This window comes from Pleurodeles waltl, chromosome 3_1 (assembly GCF_031143425.1).
Source record: "Pleurodeles waltl isolate 20211129_DDA chromosome 3_1, aPleWal1.hap1.20221129, whole genome shotgun sequence".
Classification (NCBI taxonomy): domain Eukaryota; kingdom Metazoa; phylum Chordata; class Amphibia; order Caudata; family Salamandridae; genus Pleurodeles; species Pleurodeles waltl.
Window position 1 is genome coordinate 1000782159 of NC_090440.1, and position 19465 is coordinate 1000801623.

At 41.4% G+C, this 19465-nt stretch overlaps 1 protein-coding gene across 1 annotated transcript in view; it reads right to left on the minus strand.

Annotated features, from left to right (window-relative positions):
- Positions 1 to 3301: 3301 nt before the first annotated feature.
- Positions 3302 to 19465, minus strand: part of CD302 (CD302 molecule) — a 324100-nt gene continuing 307936 nt past the window's right edge. The window contains exon 7 of the mRNA XM_069224203.1: positions 3302 to 4906. The gene's annotated coding sequence lies outside the window, so the exon portion shown is untranslated. The remainder of the gene's footprint in view (positions 4907 to 19465) is intronic.

The window sequence follows — 19465 nt, forward strand, 5'->3', positions numbered from 1 at the left end:
TTGTAGGACTATACTCATAAAGAGTGCTTTGTGGTTTGGTATAAATCTGTTCAGGTGATTTAGAGACATTAACATTTGAAAAAATGTGTTGTCTTGAAAGTGTTAACACGTTTGGGATATCTTGGCTTTTTAAAATTTTGATTTCCAAAAATTGTGGTCAATCACATTAGAGTTATTCAAGGAAAAGACTGGCTGCTAAAATAATAAAAATAATTTCCCCTCCATCTTGAGAGTCGCTATTTTGTAAAGTGATCAAGGCTATGTGAAGAAAGCCCTGGTAGCGTGCACAGGTGGTGGCAGTAAGGCCTGGCCTATGGCCAACCCATGCTGCACCAAAGTCTGTGCTCAGAATGGGTACATAGCAAATGAATACAGTACTTTACAGAAAAAAACCTGCCATGCTCATTACACTACTTTGCTCATTTCATGCCATAATTGCCAAAGATCAGGGCTCGTTCAGGTTTAAGTTAACTGAAATATAATTAACCTTTACCTGTGCAAAGGAATGAGGCGTAGACCGTTGGCTCCACTGTGGTCTGAGGTGATGAATAGCTGGGAAGATGGAGCCATAGGAGTGGAATCAGACCCCGAGACTGACACAGATGGCTCTGTGCTGAGCATGTAGGGATAGACGGGAGGGACTCCATGGTGATGCCCTTGGTACCTGGGTGATGCGAATCAGGAATACACATCCCCTCCTTGATACAACACTAGACAAAACCAAGACTCTGAAGTTGGTACATGAAGGCTGCTAGTCAGGCGCAGTGGCACCATACATACATACCAACTGCCCATGAAGAGGGAGGAGTCATTGGCAGGCTGTTTGTTTGTTTTGTTTTAGATTGTTTTATTTGGTTTGGCTTGTATCCTGACTAACTCCACTGATAGAGCAGAACGTGACATGAATAAGCAAAGGGCCCCTAGTATGGAGGACAGCTTCCTATGATTGATATAAGGCTGGAGAATACTAAATAAGTAGGATCACTATCACCAACTGTCTCATGTCTTGTTAACCTAGAAAGTTATTGAGAAACACTGAGGGGCATATTTATACTCCGTTTGCGCCGAATTAGCGTCGTTTTTTTCTACGCAAATTCGGCGCAAAACTAACGCCATATTTATACTTTGGCGTTAGACGCGTCTAGCGCCAAAGTATGGGCAAATAGCGTCATTTTTTTGCGTGAACGCCTTCCTTGCGTTAATGAGATGCAAGGAAGGCGTTCCCGTCTAAAAAAATGACAGCGACGCAAATGCGTCGTATTTATACTCCCGGGCAAAAATCACGCCCGGGAGTGGTCGGGTCAAAAAACCCCGCATTTGCGCCACTTTTTAACGCCTGGGTCAGGGTAGGCGTTAAGGGGCCTGTGGGCTCAAAATGAGCCCACAGGTACCCTCCCCTGCCCCCAGGGACCCCCCCTGCCACCCTTGCCCACCCCAGGAGGACACCCAAGGATGGAGGGACCCACCCCAGGGACATTCAGGTAAGTTCAGGTAAGTATACATTTTTTTTTTTTAATATTTTTTTTTTGGCATAGGGGGGCCTGATTTGTGCCCCCCTACATGCCACAATGCCCAATGACCATGCCCAGGGGAGATGAGTCCCCTGGGCATGGCCATTGGGCAAGGGGGCATGACTCCTGTCTTTACTAAGACAGGAGTCATGTAAATGGCGTCTGGACGTCGTTTAAAATGGCGCAAATCGTGTTAAGACGATTTTTTAGCGTCAACTTGACTTGCGCCATTTTTAAGACGCCCTAACGCCATTTTTCCCTACGCCGGCGCTGCCTGGTGTACGTGGTTTTTTTCCACGCACACTAGGCAGCGCTGGTCTGCTTGCGCCGGCTAACGCCATTCAATAAATACGGCGCCCGCATGGTGCTTCAGAATGGCGTTAGCCGGCGCAAATTTTTTTGACGCTAAACTGCGTTAGCGCAGTTTAGCGTCAAAAAGTATAAATACGGGCCTGAATATTTTAATGCAATCGGCATGCATACAAAGGGGTAAAGTTCAACAGAGATTGTATAATATCAACATATCTTGCTGAAAACTCACCGGACTGATGTAGCGTATGCATATCATCTCTATGTACTTTGTGAAGTATGATTTATGGAATACCTACTTACCTCATGTATCTGACTGCATATTGATTTAAATGAAAAGCCAGTAAAATAAAAGTTATAAAAAAAAACTTTAACTGTGCAACTCTGTTAAACAGCAACCGAAGTAGTGCAGTGCTTTGTCCCTATTCCATCATTAATTTTGCATAACGGAGGGATAGTAGAGGATGAGGGATAGGGTCAAGTTGGCCATGTAATATTTGTAACCAATCCTTAGGAGCATCACTTGTCCTTCCTGCCATATCTATCTATATGGCAATTGCACAGCAAAACCTAGCCAAAAACCTGTGGTGCGCTGCACCTACCTCATTATTTCAGCACAAAATGATTACAGTGTTTCGAGGCCCTGCATCCTAGACTGGACTTAGTGGAGGTGTCTGTTTCTGGTAAAATTTGGAACTAGTCCATAGAAGACCTTTGTCATAGTGCACAGCACCTTAGTGAATTCTGGGACCTAGTGGAGTGGCTTTGGAGGAAGGCTATATGGTCCTCTTTCATGAGGCTGAGTCTATGTTTGCTGCTTTGTTTCGCATCTTCTGTAGTTTAAGGATCTGCTTCTTAGGGATGACAGCATGGCTAGCTTGCAGTAGTCCACTCCAGGACGTATCAGAGCTCTAACCATGTCACTTCAGTGATTTCACTTGAGTAGAAGAAGATTCTTCTTTTGCAGGTTTAGCTGATAGTTTATGCACTTCAAGAACTACTTTCATGTGCTCTATAAAGGAGTTAAGAATGAAAATGGATGCCAAGATTCTACACTGTTTAACAATGGGAGAGAAGGCATTTTTCTTAAGTCCTACTTGCTTTCTTTCAATCACCTTTCATTAGCACTCATTACGTTGTCAAGCTGTACATATGCCACGTCCCCCATCATACTCCTGGAGCCATAAATATAAATGTTTTGGCTTCACAAATCAGTAGAACCATAATCCATTGCCAAAAATATGTTTTACAAACTGTAGCAAGATGATGGAGGTTTCATCATTCAGGTACGTCCTGTTTTAGAAGTTCTAATGTTTAATGGTGCTTTTAACCTGTCTCTATGTACAAAAATGATCAGTGGCTGTAAGCACTGAGCAAACATATCATACACGTTTCATATATACATCTTATTTTACATGAAATATTCATGCTAAAACATTCACATCTTATCCTCCCCCCCATTGTACATATAGGCCAATGTATTCTTATATAGAAAATAGTTGGATACGTTTTAATTTCCAATTGTATACAAAAGTTTTAAGCTGTGGTAGAAAAATAAGGTTGACTTTTTTCAGAATAACTTTCGTACCAACATACTGCCTTATTAGCATTAAATGTGTACATACATATTCATCTTGCATCAGTTTCAAGCCAAACAGGGATGAAAGTCATTATGTAAACTAAATTCTATGGTTTTCAATGCGTCTAGTATGTATGTATATGGTATACATAAACCAATCATGATGTTCCTTCATTCTTTTTCATTAACCTCGGCGTTCCCAAAGCCTCTATTATCTAACACTTTTTAGAGTCGGTAGTATCATTAGTCATCATATTTTCTTGAAAAATATCCGATGCTGTATGCTTATAATGGCAATACAGCACCGTTTTCTTCAGGAGCCTTGCAAGCTGAATGTGTGAAAGCAATCTGTACATACCAACTCCCATCTAATGCTTATCCATGAGAAAGTGTTTCATTTTGTAGGATTCCTTATTCTATGTTCCTGATTTTTGTATAACACTACATCGTGAAACATTTCCTTAAATCATCGCTAAACAAATCTTATATAAAAAGGCAATTTGTAAATTAAAGTTAATTCCTCAGCAATAGCAACACTCATTAAATTTATAAGATGTATGCAAGTTTTCACGTTTCTATCTTTTACTTTCCCACTTCACATCCAGAATAAATATATGAACTATATCTTACTGTATAAATCCCATATTGTTTATTCTGTCAGTTTACAGTAAGGATAGTGATGTAGATATGCCTTTCATTTAAAGGACTGACTATGGATTTAATCCATCTACCCATAGGATTCATTCTCAAATCCTCACTTTATTTTACTGTGTCTGCGTGGTTACGTATCTCATAAATACATATTATCAAGTGATCTCTACAATATCTCACTAGTTTGATTCAATGTCAACGCAGTAATAAAAATATAAATCAATTATGCCATTGTGCCTCACTTACAGATTATCCACATCTTCTGTCCGATTCGTACCATTGGTTGGCAGAGAAGTATACACTAACTGTAACGTTTTCTGCCTAAGCAGACCTTAATAAAAAGTATATCCTTATATTCAAAAGGTCTACATAATCTAGTAAACAAATTGTGGAGCTATACCATTTACATTTATTGTCAACCCATTCTTTTGAATGGTCATGGAAAGACAATTTCCATGCTTCTTTTCCCATGAAGTCGAAACATTTAATATAGCCTAGATTCCTATAATTGCAGAAACAGATTTGATTTCTAAGTGGGTTGTTGTCGAAGCACAAAGAGGCTTACTTTTCTGCATTTATGATTCCAGAGCATGGATGTATTTTTAATATATACATTTTGTATAAATGGTGAATTGGGTACCAAATAAGTGGTAAATATGAAATTGTTAGGCACAAAATTCTGCATCCACAAAAATAGAATCATCATTGAATGGCGCTCTATTTGCAGGTTGATATGACGTTGATGAAAGCCTGGATGACAATGCTCTTCTTTTGCATTGGGCCAAAATAATTATTATTGCAACTGATATAAACATGGAGAAAACAATGACCAGTGACAATGTCAAAATGTTTTGATCTGAAAAAGAAGAGAAAAGAGTTATCTTTTAAATGGTAAATAAAGTAGCTAGTCTTTTTATATTGATCATTCAAATAGCACACCATTTAACAAACAGATAATATAGGTAATATATTGATGGCATAGGAAAGTTATGTAGTTGCTAAGAGAACTATGGGGCATATTTACAAGCCGCTAGCTCCTTCTTGTGCCATATTAACATCATGTTTTTTTTAACTAATGTGGCATTAAGGACGCACCATATTTAAAAAGTGGAGCAATGCATGCATTGCACCACTTAGTAACCCCTTGTGCCCTATTATGCCTACACCGGGCATAATATATGCAAGAGGGCGTTCCAACGCTAGGAGGACCAGAAAAATGGGACAGTGAAATTTACAAGATTTCACTACACTATTTTTGGCGTCCTTTTTAACACCTGCTCAAAGCAGGCGTTAAAATGATGAACCCATATTAACTCATTGGCTTCCTTGCAATTGCTATACTAGTGTCAAAATTTTAGACTCTAGTGCACCAAAGCGCCACAATAGCATAAAAAATTCTGACACTATTGGTCTAATGACCATAAATAGTGTTGTTAGGTGCCGGAGGGGGGGGGTAAGGGGGGTAAGAAAAGTGGCGCATCATCTATGATGCACCATTTTCTTGTAAATATGCCCCTATATGTCGTAGTGATTTGCAAAACAAAAAGAATTGCAGTGAATATTATTGTGAGAATTCGCATTTATGGTATAGTGATAACCCTAAGTAAGTTGGTTTTACCCATATCATAACAAAATACAAATATCAAAGACAGTCATAAAATGTCATTAGAGAAGAAAGTCCACCTTGCAAACAAAGATGGGATATGAAGATTACTTCTTCTCGCAGTTTTACCTTAATTGTAATACTACCACACTGTACATCTTCGGTGGACTCAAACAGAGCATTAATATTACGAGTGCATCACTTTCAATGTATTGTAAGCAACATAACGGGTAAACCAAAGGAAGAAATTAGCTTATGAATGACATACAAGTAAACCGATTTGCAAACATGTCCCAAAGTCCCCTGTACAAATCACATTGTATTTGCAAGAGATAACGTTCTACTGAAAAGTTATCTTTGGGTGGCCGAGCTAAGTATAAATGTGTCTATATAGGCTACATGTTTGTTTGATGTTGTCTACTGCAAGTTAAGAGGTTTTGCTCTTAAGACCATGTTTTTTGCAAAAATAACCACAAAGGAAATTTTGAACAGTACTGTTGCATTTCTTTAATTCAAAGCAGTTTATCATGAGCACCACTAATCCGTATTCTTACTTGGTGCATCTGGTCCCTTGGTGTGTGAACGTCTCTAGCCTTTTCAGCTTTCATGGTTGCGAGTTATACAATTAAAAGAGACATACAACACTGAACAGATGTTCAAGTCACAAGAAGGCAAAGACAGGCCATTTCCAACAACAGACAAATTGATCTGTTAGGCCGTAGGGTGTGTGCATACCCTCTGAGTATATATTCTGTGCTGCTTGTTGAGTGTGATAATGCAGGTATTTTTTTATTTGTACAACGCCCCTCCTGAATTCAGGCGAGAGACAATTTCCCACTGGAGTTATCATGGACGCTGCTGTGAATTAGATGCAGACCTGTAAGTCTCATTAGCCTACCAAGACAGAGTGCAGACCAAAGCCAGCTTCCTGTGACATTACACCAAGGTATGGGGTTAGATCATTCCAACTACATGTGGCAGACACGTACCCCCAGAATGCTCAAAATAACCCCCTCACCATGGCAGAAAACTCCTATAGCAAGGGCTCATCACTTTTTTTTACTTTCAAAAACAAAATACCACTTTGAGATTTTATTCTTGAAAATAAAAAATAAAAAAGTTGAAAGTTTGACACACAGGTCAATTATGTTAATGGAGCTGTCCTGTCAAACTTTAAAATCATTTACAGGAATCGCCGTGATGGAGGTTACTGAAAATACAGGCCATGTCTGCTGGGCCAGTGGACATCTCTAAATTTTGGCAGGCAGAGTACCCTTGTCATGGCAATGGTAAAATATACTGCCACAGTGACAATACTTAATCCGTCTGCCAAAGTCTAAATTGGGCCCTAAGTCAGTTTGTCTGGACAGGGGGAACAGGACATAGGTCCTTCCACATCTCTTGGATCTATCTATCTATCTATCTTAGTAGGTCAACTACAGTGGCTCTGTAGTTATGGTTAGGTCAAAGTTTAGTCTGAAATGGATTTTTTGTCTTTTTTTTAATAAATTTTGTGACACTTTATGAATCTGTGTACATTGATTAAAAAAAAAAACTTCATCTAGTTTAGGATCAGCATGGCAAGTTTGTGGAGTCCCCTCAAGGGGAAGAAAGGGGTATCAAAAAGTGGCTTTTCCCATTTTAACTGCTATAGGAATCTTTGCTCACCAATGCAGAAAACAACTGAACAGGATTGTACCAAAAACTGAATGAAAGTAGAACTTTACGACAGGAAATGTCTTTGCTTGCTTTGGAATAAATGTATTAAGTAGTTTTTGAGAAATTATCATTTAAAACGTTAATGGGTGACTTTGCTTCATAGACTACTCACAGACTAATGTTAATGCATAATACAACACTTGTGGATGAGGGATATTCCCCCCCCCCCCATTGTAAAAAACTGGATTATTTTTTGGGGAGGTGGGCGTGACTACCCACCTCAAGGATTAATCACAACTCTTGCCAGGGTGAACCCGCAGAGTCACTAAATTAACCTGAGCTCAACCCCTAGTAGCTGGCACAGAGTAGACATGCTTAAATTAGGGCACTATTTAAGGTATATATCCAGTACCAGAACAGTAATGAAGTTGTAATGTAAACCAATAAAAGTCTAAAAATGAATTTTGAAATTAGAGCACAATTTAATAGACAAAATGACACCAAAATGGCAAACATCGAATAAGGGGAACCAGACATATGAATTCTTAAAGTTGTAAGTAAAAATATCATGAAGAAGCATAAAGTGCCAATGACAGTCAAAAGACTATGGTAGACCGGGACCTAGGTGCAATTTGACACTGACTGCATTTAAGTGCAGGAGGGAAACACCTCCAGGTTCATCTAGGTCAAAGATTTTAACTCCCGACTTAAGTCCGTTAAGTCTCAATCCACCCTAGAAGTATACTTCTAAACCTCAGGGGAGTCACTTAGAGACTCACAGGTTTTCAGGAGGAGGCCAAACATCGGGGTCCAGGTCCACTGGTCAGCTGGGCAGTTGCAGATAAAAGGCCTCTTGTAGCTTCTTGTGTTCCAGTAGCTTCAACAGGATGTCAGTTTTATGACCGCTGGGAGACCTCTTCTTTGTGTTGGGTACAAGAGTGAGCAGGTTGAGTCCTGTTAGGTTCTTCTATCATCCCAGACAACAGATTCAGCCCTTTTCTGCTCTTCCTCAGGTTCAGGTGTGTTCTGAAATAGGCACCTGGAAATGCCACATTTATGACTGGCATTAGCTAGTGGGTGGGAAGGACTCCTGAGCAAGCACTGAACAATGGGGTAAATGTTCCCGTGTCCAATTCTACTTACATTTCAAAATGGCGTAAGCCTTCGGCCACACTAGACTTGCACTCTGAGAGCTGTGTGTGTGTGTGAGAGACCTACTCCGGTAATCCTAGTACCCCCACATCTAACATTAAAATCTAGTTCAGGAAGTAACTGTACCCCCAATAAATCCAAAGTTTGAAGTCTGGGAGAAGAAAGCAAGGTTTTCCAACGACCAGTCAGTGGATACACAAGAATTTTTTTTGCAGATTATTATTGTCCTTTGAAGTGTTTTATGGAAAATCCCAGCAGGCCTTTGAAGCAGGATTTGACAATATAATGTTAAAAAGAGGCTCACTATGCTTGGAGCCTGCCTGGTAGGAGGTACAAATGAGCGGTCCTACTCAGTTATCTGTTAACATTTGCTGTGACAGGGAATGCGTCTTTGAAGTTCCCCCAATTGCTATACGTAAAACAACAGCAGACCTATCAAGCAAGATTTGGCATTCAAGTAGGACGATGTGTAATGCTTATTAAAATAGTTCTTTAATTTTTTTCTAGGTTTTTTCTAACCAAAATTATTAAATGTAATAATGTGACCCTATGTTTAAAAGAAATTATAACGAAGCCAGCATTGCTTTTGGGTCTTTTTCACTGCAGGGACATGTTCCACATTACATTTCTAGATGCCCTAATTTTAAACACCATGCACTCTGCCTTATGAGCAATAAGACCTACACAGGGGTGATGGATAAATATTTAAAACAAAGGTTTTGACCTGTCAAAAGGGGTTATTTTGACAGATCGAATTTGCAGTTTAAAACTGCAACAGTGAGGCCACAAATGGTAGGACAGCAGTCATGTTTGCACTGTTACTATAGTGGATGGCACAATGGGTGCTGCAATCCACTAGTGACACTTAACTTACCCTTACAGGCCTTGGGTACCCTTTCCACTATATACTAAGGAGTTACATGTACGTTCAATGTGACAGAGGTATGCCATTTTAGCTATACTGAAGGGGGAACACAGGCGCTTTATCACTAGTTAGCAGGGATAAGCTGCAAATAGTTTTACATCCAGCAAAAACACATGATCTATCTGTTGCATCAACTGTTACAGGATGTGGATCTTGGTCGTGATATCCTAAAAAAAAATTGAAAAGAGAGATTAAGGAGTAAGGGAGAATTCCGTCAGTCCTAGGCTCCGGTTGGTGGGGGTCAGAACTTATGGTAAATTAAATATAATTAAAAGGGTTGCAGACCGTTAGAAAGAGTTTGTGGACCCCAGCATAGCTCCAAGATCTAGTACTGTTGACTGATGAAAAAGCTGTATTAGACTGGGGGTAATGCTTATAATCTCTTGGATACCAATCTTAGAGCTAATCCTAATGTATGGCCTGAGAAGTAGCATTTGAGATTCGACATATGATGGTAGTAAAAAGGCTAAAGGGAAGGCCTAGGGAAATGTTGTTGGATCCTATTTTGATGGTTTGGCATTTCATGGGTTGTAGCGGGAACAGACCTCTCGACTAACTAGGATCTCTCGAATAACTAGGTCCAGATTCACGTTTGGGTGATGGGTATAAATGACAATATTGACACATAGTGACGCAATACAAGGGTACCTCTTAATACAAAGTGTGTGTGTGTGTGTGTATATATATATATATATGTGCATATATATATATATATATATATATATATATATATATATATATATATATATATATATATATATATATATATATATTTTCACTGTATAGTTAGGAAATTAAAATTTTAAAACACCATAGAAATTCAATTAGAAATGAAAGGTTACAGGGACTTTATAGTTAGGTTCTGAATGTATTCACACACAACCATAGAAATTCAGCTGTTACAGTTATGGTTATCTCAAATAACTATAACACATGCTCCAAGGTAAATGTAACTTGTGCCCCAGCTATGCACAGTTTTCTCTTCAATAATTTTAAATGCTAATGTTAACAATGATATTTCTAATGACGTTATAAAAGATGTCATGAATGCTGTAATATGTGGGGTAATTAGCAGTTCATGGCGAGGGCATGAGTTATAGTTGCCTTAGGGAGCATGAGACATTGTTTGTCTCAATGTATTATGGTTTCAGATTGTATACAATCACATTCTCTTCCTGTTTTTATGGTGATTTGTCTTATGAATTCTGTAGTTAGTGAGTCTAGGTTTGTTTGTGCATGTAATTATATGGGATTGTATTTGTTGTATTTCAGCCCTGAAGAAGTCTCTGTAAAGGGACGAAATGTGTTGGCTATGTTTTCGGAGCAAATATGCGTGACGTTTTTAAGAAGAGAAAATAAAAAGAAGATTAAATCAACAAATATGTGATGTATGACTGTTTATGTGGTGCACCACTCTTCTGTTTTGTCTAGATTTTGCTCATTCAGGTAACCAGAGTACAGCCATTTATTCACCACATGACTCATTTCGGCCGTGCAAGCGGTCTTGCTCACATAACCAGCACGTGTGCACTAGTGTTTAAATTCCCAGTGTTGCCAACATCGACTATGCCCAACAAACAGTGAAAGGAAAGAAATGTGAAGAGTCAACGCCATATTGTCATGGCATATCAAAAGAGTTAAACATTATTGTACATATTACAGCATTTGCTCAATCTATAATAAGCAGATTGAACCTTGCATGGCACACATCAAAACTGGCAAAGTGGCTAGACTTAAATAATTACAAGTTGTATAAAGTGATGATCACAGTACATCGGCGAGGCAAATTGAACCCATACAGTACAATTGCTGGCCATAAATGCTGATCCCGGCAGTATACAGAGTGTCTCATGAAAGTAGCACTTGGGCAAATGCTTTGAGAAAAGAAAAGCACAGCCCCAAAATATTAGCAGGATAAGGCCAAACTGCCTCGCGTGAGAGGCCATCAAAGGAATAAGACAATGTGGAACCATGGCCCCATCAAAAACCTAAAGATGTGAAAAGTATATTTGCTCCATGCAGAAATGCAAAAAGCAATTGTAGAAAACGCAAACATACGGAAAATAAATCAATGCTGTAAAAGTCATGGCAAAATCACATTATTCATAGAATAATTGTACTATAATTTTTCAGTATCCAAAAATTATATATAAACAAAGGAGAGGTCGAAGGAACATCAGATTCTTTCACGGCATAACACAATATATCGACAAGTGTGATATATAGCAAGGTGCACTTACCTAGACACACCATATAGATTGGAAATATGATGAAATGAACAGATTACACCAATAAACTTACATAAAAAAATGCAATCAAACAAATAAACAATCTTATACCAGTGTCTCTGCAATGGCACAAAGATTTTTTTTTTTAAAAACGTGCAGTTCTTATCTCAGAAGTCACCACACCAGATAATATGTACATATCTATATATGTGTGTATATATGTACATATCTATATATATATGTGTGTATATATGCATATATAGGTCTGCATATGTGTACCTATATATGTGTATATATACAGATATTTATATGTATGAATATGTATATATATATATTCTTGTATGTATAAATATATGTATGTACATACATATATGTATATATATATATATGTATAAATGTGTATATCTATTTGTAGATATATATGTGTATATATATATATGTATAGTGTGTGTATATATATATATATATATATATGTATATATAGATATATATTTATGTATATATGTATGTATATATGTGTATGTGTTGGAAGATGGATTATTAGTAAAGAGAGGTAGGTGCCTACACTTAATAATAGGCCACAATCCCACTATAGGTCCAGTCAAGGTCTCAAATTAATTCTTGCTCAACCCTTGGTATCTTGGCCCACAAGCAGTTAGGCTTAACTTAGAAAACATGTGTGTATAGCATTTAGGGGCATATTCATACTTTTGATGCAAATCTGCACTAACGGAATTTTGCATCAAAAAGTTTAGCTCCGGCTTTTGCCATTCCTGAGCACCAGCCGGGCGCCATATTTATGGAATGGTGCAAGCCGGTGCAAAGGGTGGCCTAGTGTAAAAAAAATGACGTTAGCTCCTAGCGTAATTTTCTGACGCAAAACCACCCATACCACATGACTCCTGTCTTAGAAAAGACAGGAGTCATGCACACCACCCCAATGGCCAGCACAGGGGAACAGTGTCCCCTGGGCATGGCCATTGCACCCTGTGCCATGGAGGGGGCCTCAATGTGGGTACTTTGGGTAATTTTTGGGTAATTTTTTAATACTTACCTATACTTACCCAACTTACCTGGGATGGGGTCCTGCATCCTCCAAAGTCCCTCTGGTGTGGGTGGGGGTATTCCTGGGGCTTAAGGAGGGCACCTTTGGACCCATTCCCTGGTGTTTAACCATGGAATTGGGTCCACAGGTCCCCTAACACCTGCTCTGACCCAGGCGTTAAATAATGGTGCAAAGCAAGCTTTGCACCATTATTTAGCCCCTCCACTCACCCGTGCCTCATTTTAGCACGGGGATAAATATGGGGCTATGGGTTAGCACCATTGTTTAGATGGGAATGCCTACCTTGCATCTCATTGACGCAAGCTAGGTTCATGCATCTAAAAAATGGTGCAAACTCCAATATTTTGACGTCTAACGTCAAAATATAAATATGGAGTTAGTTTTGCGCCGAATTTGCATAAAAATATTATGTAAATTCGGCACAAATTGAATATAAATATGCCCCTTAATATAAACCAAACAGTAAATAAGTAAAACACAACATATAATAAAAATCCAACACCAATTTATAAAAATAGTGAATATTTTTCTCTTTAAATTGACACCAAAAGGACAAAAATCCAATGTAGGGAACTGGAGATGTGATTTTTGAAAGATTACATATAAACAAGTGCTTTCTAGTGCCTAAAAACAAAAGGCGCCAACCGGGGATATCTGGTCGCACTTGACTGGGACAAAGTCAAAGTCTGAGGCCGACTGCAATGGGGTCCGAGTTGGATACACTGAGTGGTAGGCCTGGGTCAAAATGTTATATTTCAGAATTAGGGCCTGATTATCACTTTGACAAGCAGACCACCAAAGCCACAGGGAGGAGGCTGCCATCATACCAGCGGCCTCCCCCCAGTCATATTACAATGTTTCCACTATGTTGACTGGCCTGGTGGAAACCGCAATACAACTGGCACATTCTGAGGGTGCTGCCAAGGGGGCCCACTGTGGCACCCAGCACTTGCCTTCTTCCAGCTATTCATAGTGGAGACCCTGCCATGAAAAGACTGGTGGAAGAGGACTAGTGACCACCACTCTGACCGCCTTCACACACCTTTGGGATCCATGATCCTGGCGGTGGTCCCCTGGTGGTCTGACTGCCAGAGTCATAATCTGGCAGTCGGTACACCAGGAGTGTGGTGGTCTGACCACCACTGTGGGTTTGGCGGTCGTCGGACTGCCAAATTACATTGTTGGGCAAGGGTTCTCTTCCGGTTGGCTTGCGATGCAATGCCATCAGCTTGGCTCAGCGCAAGGTCCTGGTCAACCCCTGGAAGTCTCGTCAACAGAATAGAGCCCCGGAACTTCAGCGGGACAAACTTAAAATTAAGTCTGGGTCGTGGTTCGACATTGCCAGCTTGACTCTCATTGAAGTGTCAGTCACCTTATAAAACATTTTCACAAAGTTGCTCCCAACTTCTCCAAATGTCTATATCTTCTTCCAGAAGTCCTTTTTGGGTCTTTGAAGTGTCCACAAACTTGATCCAAGGTTCCAGAAGCTCTGAGTTACTCCTTGGAAGTTGGGACTACAGTTCCCAGAATGTAACTGGTCAGAATCCTCAAATAGCCATAAGACGCTGGTGAGCTGGGCTCTTCTTGCAAGACTTAATACAGGGAACTCAGGTAAGCTCCTCTGTACCTGTAGCTTACAGGGAGTCCACTCCTGGCGTTGTAGAAGCAAGGCAAAGTAATTTTCTTGGTGAAGACCAGAGTGTGCTGCTGGTGCAGTCCTTCAGACGCAGACCAGGGTTCAGCAGGGTAGTTCTTCTTCTCCAGTATTTTCTTCCAGCAGGAATCTGAATTGCTAGGCAGCTCTGCCATATTTATCCTTGCTCCTGGGTTGGCAAGGGTGTGAGGGGGCACCCCTGACCAAGAGAGTGCGGGTGCCACCTTCTGAGGTGACCACTTCCTGTGAAGTGTGGCAAAAATCAGTCACAGAGAGCAACATTCTTTAAAACTCCAACATGGAGAAAATCTTGGAGGTTACATCTGGCTGAGCCAACCCACTCGGCATATTTTTGAAAGGCCCATCTGCCCCAAGTGGGGCAGAAAGCACACTAGACACCAGGGAATATTTTCTTTAAAAAAGAGGGTGAGGGTATGGCCATACCACCACTCCAAATAAAGGGGGACAAAGTCGTTCTGCCCACCGGTGGGCAGATGGGGTAATTACCCCCATCCACTCCTGGGGGAGGGGGTGCAGAAAGCCTAGTAGATGCCAGAGAATAAAAAAAAAGAGGGGTGGGGGCTGCCAACCAGTATGGGCATGGTTATGCCCCCCACCCCAACTGAAGGAGGTAACAGTCTTTCAGCCCCCTCCTGCAAACTAAAGCATCTCATCCCAACGGCAAGCAAGTAAACATTTGATGATTTGGGGTTTTGATTTTACATTTGGGCCAGGAGAGCTTGGTGAACTCCCAATATAGTCCCACTTTGAATGGTGAGCGGCTACACTTTTTGGACTTTGGGACGATGCCACCTAGAAAAATCAACCAGACCTAGACATATCTGAAAACTAAACATCTGGTTGAATCCAGGGTAGTGTGCTTCACAATCTCCAACTTTACTTGAAATCATGCATTTTCCCTACATGTTTGTGATGGAATCTTATGGAATCCATAAAATTCCTAACACCGAGCATTGTTACATCTATACCAATAGAAATTCTGCCCCACTTGTCAGCGTAAAAACACTTTTATTCAAACTGCCCTTTTGACCCTGCTTTGCCCCTTCCCTTTCACAGGCACTTGGCCCACCTACACAAGTGAGATATCATTTTTATCGGGAGCCCAAGGGGAACATTGGGTGGTATGAAATGTGTGGCAGTGTGGTGATCCCACACAGAAATGTGAGGAAATGTGATTTTTTTTTTTAGCTAAATGTGAGGTTTGCAGGGGATCCTGGGAAAGAAAACAGGGGGGATCTAGGCAAGTCACACCTCCCTCCACTCCCTTGGGTGCCTAGTTTTCAGAAATGTCTTGGGTCGGTAGGTTTCCCTAGATGGTTGCCGAGCCCAGGACCAAAACGCACGTGCCTCCTTGCAAAAAAGGTACTTTTGTAATAGATAATTTTGATGTGTCCATATTGTGTTTTGGACCCTTCCCTGTTGCTGGCACTAGGCTTACCCACACAAGTGAGGTACCATTTTTATGAGGAGATGTGGGGGAATGCTGGGTGGAGGACGTATGTGGCTCCCATCAGATTCCAAAACTTTCCAGCACTGAAATATGAGGAAAAAGTGTTTTTTTAGCCATACTTAGAGATTTGTAAAGGAATCTGGGTTAAAAAAAAAACATGAGAGCCCCACATCCTGGATTCCCCTAGGTGTATAGTTTTAAAAAATGCACAGGTTTGCTAGGTTTCCCTAGTTACCGGCTGAGCTACAGGCCAAAATCCACAGCTAGGCACTTTGTAAAAAACAGGTCAGTTTTCATTAGAAAAATGTGATGTGTTCACGTTTTGTTTTGGGGCAATTCCTGTCGCGGGCACTATGCCTACCCATACAAGTCAGGTACAATTTTCATCAGGAGGCTTGGGAGAATGCTGGAAGGAAGGAAATTTGTGGGTCCTTTCAGATTCCAAATCCTTCCATCACCGTCATGTGAGGAAAACATGTTTTTTTTTGGCCACATTTTGAGGTTTGCAAAGGATTCTAGGTAATAGAACCTGGTGAGAACCCCACAGGTTACCCCATCCTGGGTTCCCCAGGTGTCAAGCTTTAAAAAATGCAAAGGTTTGCTAGGTTTCCCTAAGTGCCGGCTGAGCTACAGACCAAAAGTCACAGCTAGGCACTTTCCAAAAAACAGGTAAATTTTCAATGTAAAAATGTTATATGTCCACGTTGCGTTTTGGGGTGTTTTCTGTTGTGGGCACTATGCCAACCCACACAAGTTACGTATCATTTTTATCAGGAGACTTGGGAGAACGCTGACTAGAAAGAATTTTGTGGCTCCTCTCAGGTTCCAACGAAATGTGAGGGAAAAGTTTCCTGAAAAAAACTGCATTTTAGCTGTTTTTTGGCTAAGTTTCTTGGTCTCCTCCTGGGGAACCCACAAACTCTAAGTACTTTTAGAATACCTAGGATGTTGGAAAAAAAGGATGCAAATTAGGCATCAATACCTTAAGTGGAAAAAAATGTATGAGAGCCTAAGCGCGAGCTACCCCAAATAGCCAAAAAAAGGCTTGCCATGGGAGGGTAAAAGGCCTGGCAGCGAATTGGTAAGGGAGCCTTTGGCTTGCCCCCTGTCTTGCCAATGGCCCGACAGGTGACACAGAAGCTACAGAACTCCTTCACTTTGGCAGATATGTTGGGCAAATAGAAATGGTTGACCAGCCTATTCCAGGTTTGGTTTGACCCAAATGTTCTGCCAAGGGAATGTCATGGCTTAGGGTGAAGAGGACTTCCCTATACTTTTGGAAGACAACCACTCTCCTGGTTGTCCCTGGTCAGATGCTTCAAGATCATTTTCCAGTAGACGCTCTACTGGGAGAGCAGGAGACACAACCACCTTTTTAGGGCCAGTCACAACTTCCCATTCCAAGCTTGCCATAGGATTGAGCCTGGCTCTGCTGTCTGCTTAAGTTACCTGATGGAATACATCAGGTAGGATGTGCTCCAGAGAAACCAGTTTCTCTGTGACCATGGTCAAACTGGCTTCTGTATCTCTCAGAGCCACAACCTCAGTCCCATTGACTTCAGGCCTCTGCCTGTACTTCTCCATGCTTGGAGGTAAGGTTGCTGGGGCTGCAAATATCCACCCCTCTCACGACACTGAGGTAACCTCTGTATATCCTGACCCCCATCTCTGGGCTATCTTCCACCCCCACACCTACACTATCAATCCCATGGGATTGCCCACCAGTGGAGTGCCTTTTGGAGCAGACAGCATGTCCTCATTCATCTCCTGGATGGTAATAGTCAAAACACTTCCCTGCCTTTGCGAGGTCATAGAACTTTCCTGCCTAAACAGGGTCAAAGTGCTTCCCCTGATACCTCCTCCCGTTGGAAGTGGCCTGGCCCAGGGCTCCCCCAGGTTTTTGAGCTGTTGTGAGGACTCGACTTTTTATCTTCTTTCCATTGGGCGTTCCCTGGGGGGGGGAGGGGAGCCTTGTCTTCCTTTTTTTTTTATCACCCACTTATCAGCTGTCTATCTCAGATCCCTGGGACTAGACAGCTCAGAGTCCACTAGATACTGGCCTAATTTCTCTGAGACAGAATTACTCAAGATGTGCTCCTTCATGATTAAATTGTATAGCCCCTTAGAAGTACTTACTTTGTTACCCTGTATGCACCCCTCTAGTGTCTTAGCTGAGGTATCTACAAAGTTAACCCAGGATGGGGCATTAACCTTATGGGTGTCCCTAAACTTCATCCTATGCTGCTCTGGGATGAGACCAAACGTCTTGATGAGACATCTCTGCATATTGGGATAGGACTCTGTCTCATCCTTCCCTAGGGTCAGGAGCCTATCCCTCCCAATTACTGGGATCAGTTCCCACAGAGGTGAACCCCAATGAAGAGGACTAACCCTTCTCACCCTGAGAGCCCTCCCAAAGGCTGTCACCCACTTGTCAATGTCATCACCCTTATGGAAGTTAGGGGACAATCCCCTTGGGAAGTCTTGGGCAAAAACCACACCATCCCTGGACACCTTCAACTCTACTTCGCTGCTGCCATCCTCTGTTCTTCCTTTGCCTACTTTTTCTTTTCTAGGGCCAACTTTTCTGCCTCTAGAGTTATATAGACTAGCTGGGGTACAGGTGTACTCCTCCGGAGGTCAATCTTCTCCCCCAACCAGCTCTAGGCAGGGCCCTAGTCACTTTGTGGATGGATGACCCCTCTCCCTCCTTATCACTAAGGTTTAAGGATTCTGCCTTCCCTGAGGGGATGGAAATGTCATCCTCTCTCTCTTCTCCCTGTGGAGCTTCCTCTATGCCTGGCTGCTGGGCTTCTGCCCAGACCGTAAGGGACTTAACCAAGTCAGCCTTCATAAGATTAGCAGCTGCTGGTAATCTCCTGTCCTTGTGCAATTCCCTAAGCTGAACTATAATAGGGTAGGTAGGCTAGCCCGATCAAGCTCCACTGTATCCCTACGTTTTGTGTCACACAAAAAAAAACTTTGCAAAAATTGAGTCAGGAATTTAGAAAAATAAAAAAAAATCAATTAATTGAAATTAGTCCAAATTAAAAATCAAAAACAATATTTGCACATGGACAAGTTAGAGAATTTTTAATTTGCTTCCCCTGAACAGTGTATGATGATATTAAAGATGATCCAAGCTTCTCCAAACTTCTGGATCTTCTCCCAGAAGTCCTTTTTGGGTCCTTAAAGTGTCCACAAAATTGATCCAAGGTTCCAAAAGCTCTGAGTTGCTCCTTGTGAGTTGGGACTACAGTTCCCAGAATGCACCTGGCCAGAATCCTCAAATGGCCACTGGACTCTGGGCTCTTCTTGCAGGACTTGATGCAGGAGACTCTGGTCAGCCCCTTTATACCTGTTTCTTATGGGGAGTCTACTCCTGGTGCTGTAGAAGCGAGGCAAAGTCATTTTCTTGGTGAAGCCCAGAGTGTGCAGCTGGTGCAGTCCTTGCGGGTGCAGTCCTTCAGGTATAGACTAGAGGTTCAGCTGTGTAGTCCTTCTCCAGACTTTTCTTCCAGCAGGGATCTGAATTGCTGGGCAGCTCTGCCATATTTATCCTTGATCTGGGTTGGCAAGCAAGGGGGCCACCTCTAACCAATGTGGTGCAGGGTGCCACCCTCGGAGGTGACCACTTCCTGAGAAGTGTGGCAAAAA